This window comes from Oratosquilla oratoria, chromosome 35, assembly GCF_046742065.1.
Source record: "Oratosquilla oratoria isolate Oo_2021 chromosome 35, ASM4674206v1, whole genome shotgun sequence".
NCBI classification, from domain to species: domain Eukaryota; kingdom Metazoa; phylum Arthropoda; class Malacostraca; order Stomatopoda; family Squillidae; genus Oratosquilla; species Oratosquilla oratoria.
In genome coordinates this window covers 21,680,783-21,700,782 of record NC_134811.1, presented here as the reverse complement: position 1 = coordinate 21,700,782, position 20,000 = coordinate 21,680,783, and positions in this window count along the sequence as shown.

Genomic DNA, 20,000 nt, shown 5'->3' with positions numbered 1-20,000 from the left:
GAAGAAGGGAGGAGGAGTAAAGAAATGTGCAAGAAGAGGAACAAGAGGAGGAGGAGAAGGAAGAGTAGGAGAAAGAGGAAGAGGAAGAGAAAAAGATAAGGAAAATGTATGGGAATAAAATGAGCAGCAGTAGCAGCAGAAATGGAAGAGAAAATTAAAAAGGGAAAAATGAATAAAAGGAAGAGGAGGAGGAGGAGGAGGAGAAAGAGAATGAAGGAAAGGATGAATAGGAGGAGGAAAAGGAAAAGAAAGGATAGGACAAGGAGGGGTAGGAAGAGGAGGAACAGGAAGAAGTGGTATAGAGGGAGGACGGATAGGGGAGGATGGATAGGAAGAAGGGTGATAGGAAGGGCAGTAGCATTGTACAAAGGAAAGAACAAACAGGTAGAAGAGGAGGAAAGACGACGACGAAGACGAGAAGAAATATGGCATGTAAGAAGAAGTCTAAGGATTACGAGACTAGAAAGAAAATAAAGAAAAAACAAGAAGAAAAACGAGGAAGGAAAGTTGATGATGTAACGGAAGAAAAATTAACTTGAGATGAAGAGAGAGAGAAAAAACCGCAGACGTCACCAAATTCCATGACGACGACGACGACGACAACAAGAAACACGACGAGATCATTATGTAAATAGACACGATCCCGAAGAGCGACTGGAAACAGAATTAACTCTTCTTCCTTAATCTTCTATTTCTCCATTGCCAAAAACTTCATTCAATTGAAAAGGGAGTGCCCATAGAGAGAACAAAATAGTGGGTGTCGGAGAAAGAGAGTGAAAACAAGAGAGAGAAAGATCAGAAGATACGAGAATGGAAACAAACCATGTTGATAAATGAACAAGTCAGACATAGGTTTACAAAAAAAAAAAAAAAAAAAAAAGTAGAAGGGTGATGCCCTCTACTTCCCTTCAGAAATTGATAACAAGGAAACTACTTTATAATACAGAATGAGTAGTTTGCGTGGGGGGCGTTGCTAAAGCTTTATAAGGAATGTAGAAACGAGGGAGAGATAGAGAGGATGGCCATTGCGGGAGAAAAAGGGGGAGGAGGAAAAGGTTAGGAACATTATTTAGAAAGGGATGCAGGAGGTTAGGGAGGGAGGGAGGAGAGGAAGCAGGGGCCAGGGAGAGAGGGAGGGAAGGAGGAGAGGAAAGCAAGGATGAGGGAGGGAGAGTGGGGAAGGAGAGATCTGGAAAAAGAGGATAAAGGGAGAAATGGAGGTAGAAAGGGGGAGAGTTGGAGAGAGGGAGGGAAGGAGAGAGAGAGAGGGAGGGAGGGAGGGAGAGAGAGAGAGAGAGAGAGAGAGAGAGAGAGAGAGAGAGAGAGAGAGAGAGAGAGAGAGAGAGAGAGAGAGAGAGAGAGAGAGAGAGAGAGAGAGAGAGAGAGAGAGAGAGAGAGAGAGAGAGAGAGAGAGAGAGAGAGAGAGAGAGAGAGAGAGAGAGAGAGAGAGAGAGAGAGAGAGAGAGAGAGAGGTCCTGTAGCCCAATGGCGGAATAAAACATAAGACAAGTGAGGGGAAGTGAAGGAGAGAGAGGGGAAAGGCCACAGGGGAAGGGCAGGGAGAGGGGAGAAAGTATAGGGGAGACGAGAGAGGGAAGGAAAGATCTTGTATATGCAACACCAAAGGGCACTATTCCTTACATGAAAAATACAGAATTGGGAACCTTAATAGCCCAACTCCCTTTGTATGTATGTATGTATATATATATATATATATATATATATATATATATATATATATATAAGCAGCGGCGCAAGGTATAGCACATCCACAGTAAGGCCGCTTCATAAAATCGGTGACCCCCCCCCCTCTCGTCCCCCCATGCAGAAAAGGAGAAGACGGGGTGAAATCCTTTCGGGCTGCGTCAATTTTTTTCTCACACCTATTACCACTACCCCCATCCCCCACCCATTCCACCTCATGCATCACAATATACATATACATGCAACTATGTTATATATATATATACATACATATATATATATATATATATGACGATATCTTGACAGGTTGTGAGAGAGGCAGAGGGGAAAACACACAAACAGAACGAGTTTATTCTTTAACTAGTTTCGCAATATGGTGCTTCTTCAGAAAGAATGTTACACTACAGAAAATACTGGCAATAAATACAGAAAATGTGTGGGTAATGAAATAGGATAGATCTGAATTCAAGGAGGCTCTAACTCTTGCGCGTTGGTCGTACCGACACTCCGTGGGATGCTTCTGGTGATCATTGGTCCCGTTTTCTTAGTCTTTTGCTGCGTGCAGTGCTATTATCTTCGATAATTTGATGTCATCTACTCTATTGTTCGTACATTTTTTGGTGGCTATGTACAGAGCTTCTACGATTTTTCTTTGCATTTTGCTAAGATTATTATGTAGAATAGTCGTTTGATCCTACTTAAATGGGATCGAATATATATATATATATATATATATATATATATATATATATATATATATATATACACATATACATATATATAGGTATATCCATATACAAATATACAGGTATATTATATATATATATATATATATATATGTGTGTGTGTGTGTGTGTGTGTGTGTGTGTGTGTGTGTGTGTGTGTGTGTGTGTGTGTGCTTGTGCTCGCGTGTATGTGTAATTATACTATGTAGTAAATAAGAAAATTAAACATTAAGAAAAATAGGTACAGAATGAGTAATAAAAATAGGATTGAAATATAACGATGAAGATTACAAAGGATTACAAAGGCGGAGCATGCCGACAGGAGACCTTTTGATCCATATCTAGGTCGGATGCGAAAAAAAAATCATAATAAAATAATAAATAGCTATAACAATGTAAATAACAAAATATATAAATAAATGCATAGGTATAGTTAAATAATAAACAAACAGGTAAATAGTAAATAATAATAAATTGACATATAACTAATAATAAATGAAAATCAGACAGACAAATGATAACAAAACAAAAACAAATAATATAAGATAAATTATAATCATTACAGCATCTTACTTAGGTATTTATCTAAATGATTCTTAAAGCCACTACATTGCACTACCTGTGCAGGAAGTTTATTCCATTCATTAACTACACGGTTGGCAAAGTTGTTTCTACCTACTTCCAAATTGAATCTATTTCCGGACAGTTTGAGACCATTGTTTCTTGCCTGATTCTCATTCAATGTAAAAATTTGGTCACTTTTGATGTTGTCAATTCCCTTTAGAATTTTAAAGACCTGTATCAAGTCACCTCCGAGTCTACGCTTTTTTAGGGAAAACAGATTCTTATGTTTTAGTCTATTTCGTATGATTCATTTTTTGATATTTGGAATCCGTTTTGTGGCTCGCCGTTGTACTTTTTCCAGTCTGTCAATGTCTTTAATGAGATTCGGTGACCATACGGAAACAGTATATTCCAAATGTGGACGATTACGATGACAATGACGTTAATGGATGATGGATGATGATGATGGATATTATTGTTATCATTATTATTATTATTATTATTAACCATAATATTAAAAACAATAATATAACCAAAAATAATAATAAAAATAATAACACCAATAACGTTGTTTGATCTTCCTAAGTGCTTTCGACGTAGATTGCCCTTGATACGGCTATATGGTCATCCATCCAGCCGTATATCGGAATCCGAGTAAACAGGGTGTACTCAATTTATCAGCGGTTTTAACCCAATCTTGAGCAGATGGGCTCGTACCATCTCCCCATCCCGCGAGAAAATTGGATGTTAGGCACCTCCAACTACACGTGTATTTGTATGTTTGTGTTTTTGCGTGCGTGCGTGCGTGTGTGTGTGTGTGTGTGTGTGTGTGTGTGTGTGTGTGTGTGTGTGTGTGTGTGTGTGTGTGTGTGTGTGTGTGTGTGTGTGTGTGTGTGTGTGTGTGTGCGCGCGTGTGTGTGTGTACCTTTTATCTGTATCATTTGTTACTCTATTCATTTTGTTAAGCTGCAGAATCATTAGATTAGATAATCTATCAACCGTCGGATTAACCAGCAAGGCGGAAACATGTATACATATGCATATAATATAAATATATATGTATATATAATCAAATAAACAAAAATAAAAACAAATAAAAAGAGCATATAAAATAGAAATACAATTACAACTAAACAAGTTAGAATAAAATAACAAATAAACAAAAGAAAAAAAGATGAAAAACTACATTCTAATGACATCCTATCATGAAACCACCGATTCATCGTCATCAAGAAAGCCCTCCTCTGCTATTGGCAAATAATGAATGGAGCACACGACTCTACATCTTTTAACATAAGATAGGTCACCACGCCATCCCGAGTCTCTCTCTCTCTCTCTCTCTCTCTCTCTCTCTCTCTCTCTCGTGTGTGTGTGTGTGTGTGTGTGTGTGTGTGTGTGTGTGTGTGTGTGTGTGTGTGTGTGTGTGTGTGTGTGTGTGTGTGTGTGTGTGTGTGTGTGTGTGTGTGTGTGGTGTGTGTCTATCATTCTGTCTGCGTGTCTACATTCTGTCTGCGTGTCTACATTCTGTCTGCGTGTCTATATGTATGTGTCTCTGAGTGTGTCTTTGTCTGCCTTTGTCTGTGCGCCTGCCTATTTCTGCCTTTGTCTGTGCACCTGCCTATTTCTCCCTCAGTATGTGTGTCAGCCAGTGTATGCCTGTGTTTGTGTCTGCACGTGTGTGTGTGTGTGTGTGTGTGTGTGTGTGTGTGTGTGTGTGTGTGTGTGTGTGTGTGTGTGTGTGTGTGTGTGTGTGTGTGTGTGTGTGTTCGTGTGCGTTTGTCTCTCTGCATGTCTTAGTGCACATGAGGATGCTATCTACAAATTCGAACTGAAACATGTGTGGGAACCCCCTCCCTTTTCTCCAAAGGTCTCTCTGCGATTAGACTTCGTAGAACAGATCAATTCAAATCCCATCCACATCGTTTCGAAGCACCTGAAGAAGACGGTGAAGAGCAGTGTACCTACGGCCGAAGCCCGTCACTGCTGCCTTATGCTCTTGGACTATTGGGACAAGTAATAGTCACTGCTGGAAATCTGAGGAGACAGTAGGACTCGAATCCACTACTAAGCGAGTACGAGACCAGTACGCTTCCAACTACGCCACAATAGCACGGGTTGAAACAAATAGTGTTCCTACGAACAGATCCTGGCTCTGTTGCCATGAGAGGCATTTCATTGTACTGCCTTTGCTTCCTGGAGTTATGTTTAACTTTGTTTTCTTAATCACCCCTACCTCCCACTTTTTTCTCTCTCTTTTTATACCCACTTCCCGATTATATTTTGATCCAAAATCTACATACAAATGACATTTCACTTTGATTAAATGGTAGAACTGTTCATCAGGCAACCCGTTTTAAAGACATGAATATAGATAAGAAAATATATACAAATGAATTGATATATTGATAGATATTTGAATAAATAAAAACGTTCCCAATACAGATAAATTCCTTTTCACAAGTAGTAGCGGTTTTATATACTTTAATCAAGCGAAAATGCTCTGGGTAGCGAGAGGAACATTACCTTCTTTCATGAACAGCTCTTGAAAGAACGTAACAAAGTTAACATTTTTGATGCATAACTTCACACATTTCTCGAACCTTCATCATTCCTCCAACGGGGATCAAGGCCCCTAGTTTCGAAAGACACATTTGGCCTTAGCATGACTGTACAGACGAGATTTTATCGTTATAAGTTCTTTCACCAAATCATCCCACCCTTACTAAAACCAGGCTAATCTGTGTAGCGAGAAATAATGGTCACTCGCTTCCTTGCCGTAGCTAACGCATAACAGCGGCGCAAGACTGCCCATAATGATAGAAACGCTGTGTAATTACATTCGAAAACTACGAATATTCTTGGCTGCAATAACAATTAATTACTTGTTCCAGCTACTCTTCATTCAATTCAGCACGGATCTTGTCGAGTTATGATGTGTTTGTTGTTCCTTGGCTACTGGCAACGATTGGATAAAGCACAACAATCATCAGTGGGAGCATTTTGTTAAGTCATGGCTTTCCAAGTGTATATTTTGCGCCATCTATGAAGAATTACCTCGGCCTAGTATGTTTCCATCAAGGACATTTCTTTAATATTCTCATCAGTGTATATTTTTACTCTGAGACTACAAGTACTAGACGCTTCTGAACCTCATCCACTGCACTATTAACTGAAACTTCGTGTTCTTTCTGTTTTGCAAAATAAACAGGCATCTAACAGACACTGTTGACTCGGCTGGTACAAAGAGTACAAAACTGTTTGTGTAGCTTCCTTTAGTACTTTTCTCCCCCCAATACCTGAACCTTTGAGTCACAGAGAGGTACGAATACATGTTCTCCTTTGACTTTGGTGGGTTCCATCACAGTGACCAAATTGCTTGCGCTGATATTGCTTGGAAAAGGGACTCAGAGCGATTCAGTTCTGGGAGAGCACTTGTGGAAGCGCCCGGGTGAAAGGCGCCTTTGGAGTTCGTGACCTTTTCGTTCTCCGACCTCCTATGATCGTCGAAGTCCCGCATGCGGGCTTCGTCTTTGAAACACATGATCAACTTTAGACTTTATTCCGGATGATGTTTGACGGTTTTATTCATTTGATGAAAATATTCATGTCTTAACGGTGTATTGAAGTCACAATAAAGAGAAAATAAAAAATATTCCTGATTAATATATTCGCCTATTCTAATCTTCGTTGACATTGTCGTCATTTCCATGATATTGGTAACCTATGTTCCTCACACAGATCTGGATGTATAAGTTTATGGACTTCATAGCTCCGCCGCCAGGCGATATCATACAAGAGAGGAGGACATCCCGCCGTCAAAGGGTTACATTTTTACTCATATAACCTCTCAACTAGGTGACAGACACTGGTGACCAAAAGAACATATTGGACGAAGCAGACAGAAGCCTCTGCCAAGTCAATCTCACCGCGAGCGAGTTTTCGTCTAAGAATTTAATCTCTCTCCATCCTTGTTTGATATATATTGAAACAAAGCGGATTATTTTGAAACTGAGGCCTCGACCCTTCTGACTGGATCTAAACTTCGATCACTTTCGATAATCTTCGATCAGAACCAGGTTGGTATTAAATTGCATCCAGTGAACGGGTTGTCTTGCACAGCTATAGCCGTTCCTGCAACATTGTCATTAGAAAAATATTTTGAGCCTGAAAAGTTATTCTACGTAAATGAGGAACCTTATGTTCAGAGGGAATAGGATCAACAACTATTACGGGATCTGGTCTCGGGGCCCCGAAATTTTATTTAGAACACATATCCAAAGCCTGATCAAGACTTTGGGCTAACGATGCCGAGCTCTACTCGACCTCGTAAATGTCATGGAGCTTTAATTCGCCCTCTTGTTTGGGCAGTGGTCGCTTGTTGATGATGGCGATAAGTGGTGGTAGTGGCAGCAGCGGCGGAGTGAATGTGATAAACAAAACAAACAAACAAACACACACACACACACACACACACACACACACACACACACACACACATACATACATACACATACACATATACACACACACACACACACACACACACACACACACACGCGCGTGCGCGCGCGTCTACAGTATATTCTACAGGTGCCATAATGCGCCTTGTCTTTCTGAAATAACAAATATACAAATATTCGTTTCGATAAAAAAAAAAAAAAATAGGAAAGAATGGTCGAGGAAATTACAAAAGCGTTAAGTAGTTCCGGCGACATAACTGCTTTTTTTAACCAAACTTTCATCACTTTATCCTCCAAATGAGATGGAAGAATCGAAGTGTCGTTCTCTGTCGTCTCAGCAGTGACGTCATGTCGTTTTCTTTTTTTTCTTTCGAAGTTTTCTCCTCCCGAGCCAGACTCAAAGAAGAAATAACCAAGACAAAAATAATATTTTTTGTACTAAACTGACATTTAGTTCTCAGTAATTAGTTACTGGCTGTTTGGTTATATACTCGTACATTCAGGGCTCTATTGTCACACCTACACACTAGAGGCACAGAGAGTTAGTTCAGGTTTAAGAGAAATCTCCTCTCAGAAAAATACAGCCATTTTCAATTTTTCTGCTATTTCTCGTTTCTATTTTCCTTCATAAACATCTCCTTTACCATCCCAAAAACTAAATTTTTCCCATAATATTTGTGGCTGGGAATAAGAATACCCACACGGAATCAAGGCATGATTTGACCCGGCCAACCTCTCGCAGAGGAGAAACCATCATCAATTGAGGTAATACGCCAGGAAGCGCGTTGCTTCACTTACACACCGGTGCCAGTCCCCCGCGGTCCCTCCGAGCAAGCTCCCATGCAGTCACCCTTCCAACTCCAAACAAATCTCTCCAGGTTCGATCAACGTGCCCCAGCCATGAATTCTGTGGAGACAACGCTGAATAGGATCAACATCAGTGAAACGTGCCACGTGCTCATATAGCCGGAGTTGATGTTCACGAATTATGCTGGTAATCGGCCTAGACTGAGTCTTATAGTATAATCTCTGGTTTGATACGAAGCCAATACAGAGATATCCCATGATTCTCCGAAGGTACCAACGACATCGAGACGCTTCTTCAAGTCAGCATTCAATGTCTATGTCACACACCCATACGGCAAGACAAGGAACACGAGTCACTAGTGGAAACTTATTGGTACATACAATACATACAATAACAAACTCATCGTTATCAACGGCAAAAAGACATACCCTATTTGACATGAAGCTAGCACGCACACGCACACACACTCACACACGCACACGCACACACACACGCACACACACACGCACACACACACGCACACACACACACACACACACACACACACACACACACACACACACACACACACACACACACACACACACACACACACACACATTCGTTCACTAACCGGTGTTGTTCTTCAGAAGTAGCTGTTGATGGTCCTCAACCCAAGAGGGGTTTGCGAGACGATCTTTGCCATCGACCAATCAAGCAGAGGCTCCCTCAACTTTACAGATGACTCTGGCTCGATAGCACTTTTTCCATCTGTCGCACCGAGGCAGAAAATGCGGGGCTGATAGCATCGTACCCAATGTATCGAACTGGATGGGAACTTCCGTCTCTCTGGCTATGTCTTATATACCACCACCACCCCACACGTACATCCACCCCACACACACGGACAAACACACAGACACACCAACACACAGACACACACACACACACACACACACACACACACACACACACACACACACACACACACACACACACACACACACACACACACACACACACACACACACACACACATGCACGCACGCACGCACGCACACACACACACACGCGCGCGCGCGAGCGTACGCACACTACAAAGACACCCTACATACACACGTGCGATCGTCTGCGCGTCCACCACACACATTGACATACACTACACAGAAACACACATGCACTATACACATAAACAAACATATACTCCCCACACTACACACACACACACCACACATCATTTATATATATATATATATATATATATATATATATATATATATACATATATATATATATACACACACTACACAAAAGAAAAAAAATCATGGGTAACCGTCTCAATGCTTATGACGATTCGTACATTTTCTTCAAAGAGTAGATACCCAGTGAGGCCAAAGGGCTCAACCTATCTTGACAATTCTTTCAATGCTTATAATAACGTTTCTCTCTTCAACTGAACTATGTGGCCAAACGAACATGAGTACGCGATCACGACAATCTTAATTTTGAACAAAAAGTGACTAACTACATGTACCATAGCATGCAGTGTCATAAATGTGTGTATGTATGTACGAATATGTATGTGTGCGTGCGAGCGTGTATGTGTGTGCGTGTGTCAGAGAGATAGATAGATAGAGAGAGAGAGAGAGAGAGAGAGAGAGAGAGAGAGAGAGAGAGAGAGAGAGAGAGAGAGAGAGAGAGAGAGAGAGAGAGAGAGAGAGAGAGTTAGAGAGAGAGAGAGTTAGAGAGAGAGGGGGGGTTAGGGCTCTCCGGGATTCTTTTATTTGACACCATCATGCCGGAATCCTTCGTCCTCTGCTGCATCACATCACGTTACTGTATCGAAGGCGTTTCTAGGGGCCCAGAGTCCAATGTCTTTGGTCGCCTTGGCTCAGTTCTCCTTCGGCGGATGGACATAAATTAATTCGACAGAAATCAACTTCGTGGAAGATCGTCGGGCGGGTGTTGGGGACTACTGGCAGGATGGTAGGGTGGGCGGGGGTGAGCTGACAAAGCTGGTAAGGCGGAACATAACCGCTGCACCCAACACAAAAAAAAAAATAAAACTCGTGATGTATGAGGGGTTGACAGATAGTACAATGGCAATGTATACCCACCGGATTTTTTTTTTTCTATTGCGAGGTCAGATACCTATTGCATGAACGAATCAAGAGAGGTGGATAGATAATTAATGGACGAGAGAATAAGTTCATAAAAAGTAAAAAACAAATACGATAATGTAAAATAAATGAATTACACGAGCGAATAAGCAAGATAAACAAATAAGTGAATGATACCAACACAAGCTTCCCTGATATAAATACCCAAGTACACTGATAGCTATGTTCCGATTACTTTTTCTCTCCGTTTTCCATACAAGGCAATGACAGGGCGGGCAATTAACATGAAAAAAGTTTAAATTAAATAAAGTCAACCTTGTGTAATATATTGACTTTAACCCGTTAGTTTCCTTCATTCATTCACTAGTTAAATGAACAAATTAACAAGCAAATAGATTAATACAACTAAACAATGAATACAAGTAAATTAATAAATCTAAATCAAAATATGGAAAAAAATAGTCCCTTCTGTACTAGGTGGCACGTTTCCATTCCTTTCGTCTTCCGCCAGGTTATGTTCATCTTCCTGGCAGCCCATTAGTAGCGAAAAAGGTTAAGTTTCATCTGGATTAGCCTCCTCTATGATTAATCTTCCTTTTGATCTGGGTGGCGTGGGAACCTTCCTCCCTTTCATCTCCAGAGAGTTGGTAAGAGTATTATTTACCCGATTACTGCTACTAACAACACTTACACCTAGATCCATTGTTTCTGACCTGAGCAGTGTGACAGGAGTCAGGGATGACACTTTATCCACGAGGTGCTAAAATGGGAAAGGGCAAATAAATGGGTTATGAGTGAGCGTTGTATTAGTGAGTACATGCTTTGATTGAGCAATGGCCCTTGAGGAGCGCTTTTTGGTATATGTGTATCTCTATCCCTACCAAAGTTAAGTCTTCTAATGTATTCCAGAAGGTAAAGTAATGCAGGAACTGCTGCGTAGTTTCAAGTCCAGATCTTCATAGGATTTTTCCAAACGAGTTTAACTATTTCCATATGTATGAAATCAGTCTTCCCTCTTGAAAAAGCTCACTGCTTGCTCGAGGCTCTCTGAAGCGTCTGTGCAAATTTCTTAAAGAATGTGAAAAAAAAAAATGCCTGCGGCCGATGCCGTCATATATGTCCTGTCTCTCCGGACAGCCTGGCCAAGTGTTTGTCAAGGATATACGCTGGAGATCGAACTATCCACATAGTAATAAGGTGAGAGCAGAGCTCACACCACATCACATGGACACATTCTTTGGGAGCGCTTCACTTCTACATTGGGTTCACTGAAAGTACACAAGGAGGAAAAAAAGTTATATCGGCTGGCGTTATTCCTTCAGTTTTAGCAGCGGCCAGGCAATTTGATTCATCTCTGGGAAACTACTTTCGTACCGCATGACACTTTTGTTCTTAATCTGGTTGTCACCAGATTGTTTCATTTACCCGCGTGGCATCCCCTTCGATGAACACCAAGAGCACAATTATGCTTACTTCGGATGATAAAATTACCCGAGGCCTCACTCAAAATACATCTAACAGCAGATTTATTTATTTTTATTTTTTATTTTATCATTATTTTTTTCTAATTGTGGGGGAGAGCCCGGGCGGAAAGGGAGCTGGTAAATAGGACTGATAAAAAAAAGTACTTGCATGGTTTGAATATTTGGGAATAATGAGTAAAGAATGATTAGCAAAAAGTGTGGAGGGCAGAGGTGGATGAAATGGACTTGAAGGGAAGACCGAGAATGGGATAGATGGATGGGGTGAAGGTAGCCCAAGATAAAAAGGGAATGTCTGTTGAGGAGGGAAGAGAGAGGGCAAGAGGGAGATGGAAAGTCCGAGGAAATTTCTTCTTCTCTGCTCTGTAATTTCAAAAGAGGATGACAGAGGAAGATTCGCCATGTAATGAAGCTGTTGGGGTAAGCCAGTATCTGCTGTCGGGCCAACCTGGAAGCGTTATGTCTTACTACACTACTTATAACCTCAGCAGTGGGCAGGAGACTCGGGTGACATTTCATACACAAGGAACAAAGATATGTGGGTCAACAAACGCATACTGGATGGATGTGGGAAGGGCGAAAGCAAGGCAAATGCCATCTCCTTTACAAGGGTGAATGGACCTTTTGATATATGTATGTATGCCTCGATCTATGTATGTATGTATGTATGCATGTACGAGCATGTATATATCCTCTTCATTTAAAATCCATGATTTTTCAGTAAACCTTTAAAATATCTGAATAATCTGCGTTTATTCATGAGACTGGCAACGCTTGCATTGTCGATCGGAATGGGTGAAGAGTGGAGACAGTGAGGAAGAAACTATTCCGCTAAAATTAGTTTTGACATGCCCCAATTTTTCATTTTAACAACATATGGACAGGACGTTAAACATTATCCATAAAATACATGTTATATATTATCTATATAGAGTATATTATATATATATATATATATATATATATATATATGTGTGTGTGTGTGTGTGTGTGTGTGTGTGTGTGTGTGTGTGTGTGTGTGTGTGTGTGTGTGTTTACGTATTTTTGTATACCTAACTGTAATTATGGGAAATGAAAAACGCTCGTGGAGAGAGAGAGGTAGAGAGGTAGAGAGAGAGAGAGGTAGAGAGAGAGAGGTAGAGAGGTAGAGAGGTAGAGAGGTAGAGAGAGAGAGAGAGAGAGAGAGAGAGAGAGAGAGAGAGAGAGAGAGAGAGAGAGAGAGAGAGAGAGAGAGAGAGAGAGAGAGAGAGAGAGAGAGAGAGAGAGAGAGAGAGAGAGAGAGAGAGAGAGAGAGTGAGAGAGAGAGAGAGAGAGAGAGAGAGAGAGAGAGAGAGAGAGAGAGAGAGAGAGAGAGAGAGAGAGAGAGAGAGAGAGGAGAGAGAGAGAGAGAGAGAGAGAGAAAGGAGAGTTTTAGTTGTGCCTACAAGTGTCTACACACTATTCTATTCACCTGACTCACAGCACTGGAGCTTCAAGAATCCACTCCTACTAGTGGTTCACACCTGTTATCTCACGTACCCAGTACGCCATTTTTTTTCCTGGAGACGACTTTAATATTTAATCAAATTGGTCTACATACACCATCTACCACCCGCTTTCAGTTTGGGGCCCCACTGGTGAAACTCTATGGCCCCTCCAGGGTTCCAGGGATACTGATATGGAGAAAGTATGGAGGAAGTGGAGGAGGAATAGAAGGAAGAATTCCAGGAGGTTAAGAGGAGAAAGGACAGATACGGGAGTAAGGAGGAGATGAAGAGGAGTAAGAAGGCTGTGAAGGAGGCGAAAAGAAACAAAGAGGGGCCTACGGTTGAGAATCACCCCCCCCCCGAAACAAAGTGCCCTTAGAGTCATCGCTCACCCAACTTCCCTCCTCCTCCTCCTCCTCTTCTTTTTCCTTCACCACAACCACCACCACCCGGTTTTGTCATTACTGTAGATGACTTTCTTTCGGTAGGTACTCCTCCTCCCCTCCTCCTCTTTACCTCACCTTCCTCCAAACACGCTCCTGACAAGTCTCTTGATGCTTCCCATAGATTCTATGCATCTGTATGAGATCTTCTATGGCATAAAAGATCTCATACAGATTATACAGGTTCCCACCTACGAATGTGTATACATGCTGAAATTCAAATAAAGTTACGATAAAATTAATATAACACAGTTGGAAAAACAATAATGTAAATAGAAGTATGAAAACAATACAAATAGATATAATGAAAATTAAAATAATAATAATAAACACCCTCCCCCTATCTTCCAAGGTCCCCGTTTTCTCTCCCTGGGCCTTGTCCTGCTACCTACGGTAAAGTTTTCACTTTCCAATCCAATAAGGGTTGAGGCAATTTCATCTCAGCGAGGTCTTGGCCCGTTTCCTTGCCACGGGCGAGTGGGCCCCTTCTAGTTACAGATCTTTACCAGTCTGTCCACACCACAGGATCATGGCTCTACTGAAAGAGACCCCCTTGCCGTTGCACTCAGTAAGGACCGAGAGCCATCTCAGTAAATGTCCTTTACCGCTCTTTCCACTCAAAGCTGTAGGCTCCCTCGGGAAAGGAGCTGTTGCATTCCTTACGGGATACAATACCTCGCACATTCCAACGGATATTTCACAAAGACGTGGGAACTTGGATGTTTGATTTTCGACCAATAGCAGCACTCCTAAGCTTTCTACATAGCCACTCAGAACATCCTAGGACAATGAGGGTGCTGTACAGAGAACTTGGAAACGACCAATATTGTCGGAACAGCCATCGTGTCAACACATGTTCGTACATTTCGTAACACGAAACTTATATTTTGAAAGGCAGGTTTTTTATTCTTTCTGAAAACATAGATAAATGATTGTACTTTATAACGTGATGCGAGGTGTCTAAATATATATATATATATATATATATATATATATATATATATATATATATATATATATATATATATATATATACACATATATATTATCTTTCAGTTCCTCATATTATCCTCTAAGGGATACAGTTCATCATAGCGTACTCTAAGGGATACCTGCTCGAAAAAGAGACTACTTTTTTATCTAAGGCTTGATGGTCTCTAAGAAAAAATACCACACTTCTATTCACAATGCATTGAGGGCCTACCCATTGAAGACTTAAAAGTATATTCTATCCCCACTCAGGGCTGAGGACCCTCCCCAACTCTATAATAAAAGGGACCCCCCCTCAATACTATCTACGAAGGTCTGAGAGCCTCTCCAGTAAAGGCTGTAGGGCATCTATACTAGACCCTTGATCCCTTTCAACAAAGGTGGTTGTGGTGCTGTTGGTAAGCAGTACATGGTTGCTACCCTATGGATTTCTGTCTCAGCTAAGACCGAATGATGCTATCCAGGTGAGGGCTGGACTCTCTTTCGAGACTCCTTCATGATACTGTTTGGTCTCGGGTCCACCAGTCCACTGAAGAAAACCACCAGGCCTTAGCCAGAACACAGACATAAGCTATGTCACCGTTCTGAAAGTAATTAAAACATCTCTAATCCTTACTTTACTTTTTCTTAATATCTAGTTGTTACCGAGTGATTTTAGTCAACCGATGGAAGCCCGTTTCCACAGCGAAAGAGCAGGTCTCTATTCACCAAAATGTTAAGCTGCACTTTAATCCTCGTTAAACTCTGTTCCCAGCCGACCATTTCCACATACACCTTCACCCCTAACACCTAACCCCCCCACAGACGCACACCACTTGACCAAAGGCCTTCTAAAAACTCAGAAATGGATCAAGGAGAGCTAATCCACCATAAGCCCCAAATCCTTGAGTGTACGAATTCTGGCTTCCTGGGGCTTCGCACTGGCGTTTTTACATACACTTTTGCACCTGTCACAGGATCTTGCCCTTCCACATGGCTCAGGTCTCTTGCCAGGCAAGGAGAGATGTGACTGCTCAAAAGTCCAAAAAGAGAAGTACAAAAAAAAACAAGAAAAAGAAAAAAAAACATATTACTCATGGTGCTGAAAAGGGAGACTACAAAAAGTACAAGAGATGGAGAAAGGAGGAAAATAAAGAGTAAAAGGAAGTGGAGGAAGAAGAAATGGAGGAGAGGGAATGTGGGAGGAAGGTAATCGATACGTAAGAAGGAAAGCATAGGGAACAGGAGATTGAGAAAAAAGGCATGGGATAGGAGTAGTAGGAATATGAAGTCTTGGGTAATAAAAGGAGAAAGGATGAGTGAGGATGGCGTGGAGGAGGTAAATGGAAATTTAGAAAAGAAGTAAAGTAAAATAACGAAGAAAAAAATGAAGAAAAAGAAGGAAAAAGAAAAAAGAAAAAGAAAAAGATGCAGAAGAAGCAGAAAAACAGAAAAAGAAGAAGAAGAAGAAACAGAAGAGGAAACAGAAGAAGAAACAGAAGAAGAAACGGAAGCAGAAAAAGAAGTAGAAAAAGAAGAAGCTGAAGAAGAAGCAGAAGAAGCAGAAGCAGAAGAAGAAGCAAGTAATGAAGCAGGAGGAGCAGAAGAAGCAGAAGAAGCAGGAGAAACAGAAGCAGGAGAAGCATAAGAAGCAGGAGAAGCAGCAGAACAAGAAGCAGGAGAACAATAAGAAGCAGCAGAACAAGAAGAAGCAGCAGAATAAGAAGAAACGGTAGAACAAGAAGAAGCAAAAGAAGAAGAAGAAGAAGCAAAAGAAGAAGAAGCAAAAGAAGAAGAAGAAGCAAAAGAAGAGGAAGTAAAAGAAGAAAAAGCAAAAGAAGAAGAAGCAAAAGAAGAAGCCAAAGAAGAAGAAGCAAAGGAAGATGAAGAAGCCAAAGAAGAAGAAGCCAAAGAAGAAGCAAAAGAAGAACTAGAAGAACTAGAAAAACTAGAACAAGAAGAACTAGAACAAGAAGAACAAGAACAAGAAAAACAAGCAGAAGAAGAAAAAGCGGCGGCGGCGGCGCTAGCAGCAGCAGCAGCGGGAGGACGAAGACAAAGAGGACAATGAGCAGGACGAGGAGAACGAGGAAGAGGAGGAGGAGGACGACGAGGTAGAAAATATGGACGACGATAAAGAAGGAGGAGGATCAAGGATGAAACAATCAGTAATTGAATGAAGACAAGACCAAGAGACAACAGATTGAGGAAGGGGAGAAGGAAGACGAGGCTGACGAGGAGAACAACGACGAGCGAGAGTGGAATAGAAAAACAAGAAACTTCAATAAGTGAAAGAGGACAAGAGCGAGAAGGAGGAGACTGAGGAGGAGAAGGTGTAAGGAGGAGGAAGATGAGGACGACGAGGAGGAAAAGAAAATAAGATACGAGAAAGTTCAGTAAGTGAATGAGGGCAAGAACGAGAATTAGGAGTCTGAGGAGGAGGAGGAGGAGCAGGAGGAGGAGGACACGGAAGAGGAGGTAGAGGAGGGTGAAGAGAAGGCCGAGTGATGTTAATTACCACAGGTAACGACTGTCTGGGAGGTTGGGCGGCGCTGATGACTGAGCGTCGGCCTGGAATGCATCGGGGGCGTGTCTACTGACCCCCCACCCCCACCCCCACTCCAACACCCAGGAGTAATGGCGGCTACGGTGGGGTGAAATATCCTTTCGAGGGTCGTGCGTGAGTTTATGTATGTGCATGTCCGTATGTGTGTGTGTGTGTGTGTGTGTGTGTGTGTGTGTGTGTGTGTGTGTGTGTGTGTGTGTGTGTGTGTGTGTGTGTGTGTGTGTGAGTGTGTGTGTGTGTGTGTGTGTGTGTGTGTGTGTGTGTGTGTGTGTGTGTGTGTGTGTGTGTGTGTGTGTGTGCGTGAGTGTGTGTGTGTGTGTGTGTGTGTGTGTGTGTGTGTGTGTGTGTGTGTGTGTGTGTGTGTGCGTGAGTGTGTGTGTGTGTGTGTGTGTGTGTGTGTGTGTGTGTGTGTGTGTGTGTGTGTGTGTGTGTGTGTGAGTGTGTGTGTGTGTGTGTATGTGTGTGTGTGTGTGATGAGTGGGTGAGGGGGGGAGAGAGAGAGAGAGAGAGAGAGAGAGAGAGAGAGAGAGAGAGAGAGAGAGAGAGAGAGAGAGAGAGAGAGAGAGAGAGAGAGAGAGAGAGAGAGAGAGAGAGAGAGAGAGAGAGAGAGAATGTACGTGCTGCACGAATGTACAGATATAATCTCTCCATGTAAGCTGTCCTTCGCATTACCACGTGCCCGAGAAATACACCAAGTGCTCTAAATCCAGCAAGTGCTCTAAATCCAGCAAGTGCTCTAAATCCACTGTGGATAGACACACTCGTGAAACGCCAAAACAAACTAGTGCATTAGCCACTCCACTCATAGGCTACGTCCCCTTCTCGTATTAAGTGTACCGACACCCGTGTACAGTGGAGGGCTCAAGTCTTGTTGCCAACCTGAATTATGCAAATATAAACTCTAGATCATCGTGGAATTAGGTATGAATTCTACTTCTTACGACTTGCATTAACTCACGTATGGTTTCGTTAAGATGTAGGTTGAGCCAATGGGGGAGAGAATGAGAGAGAGAGAGAGAGAGAGAGAGAGAGAGAGAGAGAGAGAGAGAGAGAGAGAGAGAGAGAGAGAGAGAGAGAGAGAGAGAGAGAGGAGAGAGAGAGAGAGAGAGAGAGAGAGAGAGAGAGAGAGAGAGAGAGAGAGAGAGAGAGAGAGAGAGAGAGAGAGAGAGAGAGAGAGAGAGAGAGAGTGAGAGAGAGAGAGAGAGAGAGAGAGAGAGAGAGAGAGAGAGAGAGAGAGAGAGAGAGAGAGAGAGAGAGAGAGAGAGAGAACAGACAGATGGAAAGAGAAAGATTCCTAGCATGGGCAACCCAATTCCATGTGCAAATATGGGGTCATTACTGAGCGCGTGCGCGTGTGTGTAATTGCCTAGTTAGTACAGAGGGAAATGGGCTCACTCATGGTTCTCTATCTCAATATTCAATTTATTGGATCTCGTTTGAAAATAATGTTAAGTTCCAACCTGTGTTATATGTTCCTCTCGGAGAGGAGCAGCGTTTAATTTGTTGCATGTTATATGTGTAGTCTTTGAACACAATGATCTCTATGCTTACAAAAATTATACATACATAGATGCATACCTATACGCATACAAATATATTCGTTAAATCCCGTGTACAAGTGAATATGTGTGTGTGTGTGTGTGTGTGTGTGTGTGTGTGTGTGTGTGTGTGTGTGTGTGTGTGTGTGTGTGTGTGTGTGTGTGTGTACATGTGTGTGTACGTGAGTGTGTGTATGTATACGTGTGTGTGTACGTGTGTGTGTGTGTTCGTGTGTGTGTGTGTGTGTGTGTGTGTGTGTGTGTGTGTGTGTGTGTGTGTGTGTGTGTGTGTGTGTGTGTGTGTGTGTGTGTGTGTGTGTTTATGCACGTGTGTACATGTGTGCGCAGGCACACGGACGGCTTTGTATAGCTTTCTGACAACTTAAAAAAAAATGCATGAAATGAGCCGAGAATGGGCGTGGAACGAGAAGGTGGGTGTGGTCGGGAGATAGTAAGAGGCCAGGTCGATAATTAAGTGGCACCTCGTTAGGTGTTACGCCCACGTTGCCAAGAGGCACGTATCCGGGCATCAAGTCCTTAATGGCGTCTCAAGATTGCTAGGCTCTGACGTGGAAAGGAAACCAACGTAACGCACAAATAAGTGTTATCATGTCGACTCACAAAAAATTACATCAAACAGCCGATGAAGGAGTGTAACGTGATCAGAGGATGTCATGATATCACGTGATCAGAGGATGTCATGATATCACGTGATCAGAGGATGTCATGATATCACGTGATCAGAGGATGTCATGATATCACGTGATCAGTGTCTGTCACAATATCACGTGATCAGATGTCACGTTATCAGAGGATATCATGACGTCATATGACGCCAGATACATGGAGACCTCACATGTGACGGTTTGTTTGACGTCATTTAATAATAACCAATACTTTACATTAGATGACCAACTGACATCAGCTAACGTATGACGTCATATGTAATATGACGATGTAATGTAACGTAACGGTATGACGTCATAAAATCTGGACGTGATGTCATATGGCTCGTCAGTTGATATCTCGATATAATCTTAGCTCACCAGAGAGACTGAAGAAGAGGATAATGAACCACAGCCTATGGACTGATGACGTCATTTCATCTTCCTCCATTAATACCTTCAATGCGTGGCCGCCCTTTGTGTGGGTGTTTGTTCTGGCCAATGACAGACGA